This window comes from Meleagris gallopavo, chromosome 12, assembly GCF_000146605.3.
Source record: "Meleagris gallopavo isolate NT-WF06-2002-E0010 breed Aviagen turkey brand Nicholas breeding stock chromosome 12, Turkey_5.1, whole genome shotgun sequence".
NCBI classification, from domain to species: domain Eukaryota; kingdom Metazoa; phylum Chordata; class Aves; order Galliformes; family Phasianidae; genus Meleagris; species Meleagris gallopavo.
The window spans coordinates 10078802-10081064 of NC_015022.2; positions in this window are offsets into that span (position 1 = coordinate 10078802).

The following is a 2263-nucleotide window of genomic DNA, read 5'->3' on the forward strand; positions in this document are numbered from 1 at the left end:
CGGGCCGCCCAGAGGCAGCGGAGGTCTGAGGGGCGGCCCGCGTCGGTGTGCGGGTGGAATAGGATCGGGGGGGCCGAGTGCGTGCTGGAGAGTGTGCTTGTACACAGGGGAAAAGAGGCAGCGGCCCTGGCACCATCCTGCGCTGCAGTCCTCTGCAGAATGAAGCCTGCAAAAGACAGATCATCTCCTTTGGGAAAGTCAGGCAGCTGTGAAACCACCCTGATGGTGGAGAGGATGGGAAAGGCGATGCTGAGTCCACACTGTTGTCATAGAATCACAGAATGGCTTGGGTTGGAAGGGACCCAAGGATCATCAAGTTTCAAGCCTCTGCCACAAGCAGGGCCACATGTCTCCCAATCTGGTACCAGACCAGGCTGCCCAGGGCCCCATCCTGCCTGGGCTTGAACACCCCCAGGGATGAAGCATCCACCTCTCTGGCAGCCTGTTCCAGCACCTCACCACTCCCTGTGAAGAACTTCACCCTGACATCCAATCTAAACCTTCTTTCCCTGAGCCTAAAACCATTCCCCCTTGTCCTATCACTGCCCTTTGGGTTCAGTCCATTTTGTTCAAAGGGACCTTTCATTGCTTCCCTTTTATGAAGAAATTGTATTAAAAATCCTTTGGTTCTGCATGTATGTAAGTCACCCCAAAAGTAGTGCCTCATATTTATGGAAACTATGGAAACTACAACATGTAGAAAGAGCACAATAACAGTTTCATAGAGCAAATTCTCAGCTGCAAAACAGTGTTTTTCAAGACAGCCACCACCATGAGCTGCATGTGCATTTTCACCAGCACTGAATGAGAGCCTGCATGCCGCACTCACAACAATCTGCATCAGCTAAGGTGATCCACTGTCACCATCACTGAAATGTACCACCCACTGCCTCACTGTGCTGACATGCCCTTTGTCAGACTGCCCCTCTGCTGCCACCTGTTGCACGACAGCAAAATGTAATGGAATATTAGCGGGAAGGTTCAGCCTCCACTGTCATACCACCAACATCCACCTCTGCCGTTGTGGGCCAACATCATAAAATAGGAGGCATTACTTTTGGAGCAGTCCTCTATGACATGTATGTATCCAGCCATATAGAGCAGAGGGAGGACCTGCCTTACAATTAGTGCACCCCGTTCAGATGCTTGTTAAAACATGCTGACACCTCCATTGTGTTATAACAAGCTGTGGAGTTGCCCGAGGTTAAAAGGCATTTTCCTACCAGCACGTTACTGTGTAGCAACAGTGAATAAATAATAGAAAAAGAATTTCAGCTGTAGGAATCAGTATGCTTTTTAATAGAACATATCAAACTACTTAGACAAATGTCTCAAGTTACTCTCCCACACACCTGGGTGACATGAAGCAGAACAAACCATGCACTTCACAGATGTGAGCTGTGCTCTGATCTGCCAGCATCAGACATCTCTGCCTTAAATGTAATTTTGGTGAATTCCAACAAAAATGTAACTTTTTCCTTTACTACTTTACTAAATTGTGATCACAATAATGAAACTCATATGGTGGTAATGGAACCATGACTACATGAAGAGTGAATTCTTCCCCTCAAGACTTTCAGCAGCACAGAATGCTGCGCTCATCCACAGTACTGCAACAAATGCCACCAATGCATGCTTGTGAGGACACAGAAATGCTTTCTCTGCAAGCTGTTGCGTGATGACGGCCTGCAGTGTGGTGAGAGGTGCTTGCTGAGATGTGAAATACATGTCCGTGATGGGAAAAGAATGGCGAAGGCTGGCTCGCAGTGTCTGTGTGAATGAGAAACACAGCAGCCCAGCAACATCCAGCCTTGTTCTCCAGTGTTCCCTTGTCTACCAGCTGTGTTCAGTGAGTTGGGGCAGAAATAATGCTTTTGTAAAGGCTGTAGAAATGAAGGGAATCCAGACAGCATAATTATCTCTAAAAATAACAAGGGGGGAATTCGCTGACCTATACCACTTTCTGAAGGATGTAGACTACGGGACTCATGCTTCACTGTAGCGCTTGCCTTCTGCTGCTCGAGCATTCCACACCTGGGTTGAGCCGAGCTCACAAGCGTCTCAGGGCAGTACGTACAGCCTGTAGGGCAACGCTGGGGCTCAAGGCCAGGGCCGCCCGGCTGCGGGCTCAGCAGAGCCGTCACGCACGCCAAAGCTCCCTTTGGCCCCACGGCCCCCAGTCGCGCTCCGGGCACGGCAGCCCCAAAGGCGCAGCGAAGGAACGCCGGGCCTGCTGGTGGCCCCGCCCCCCAGCGCAGCGGGC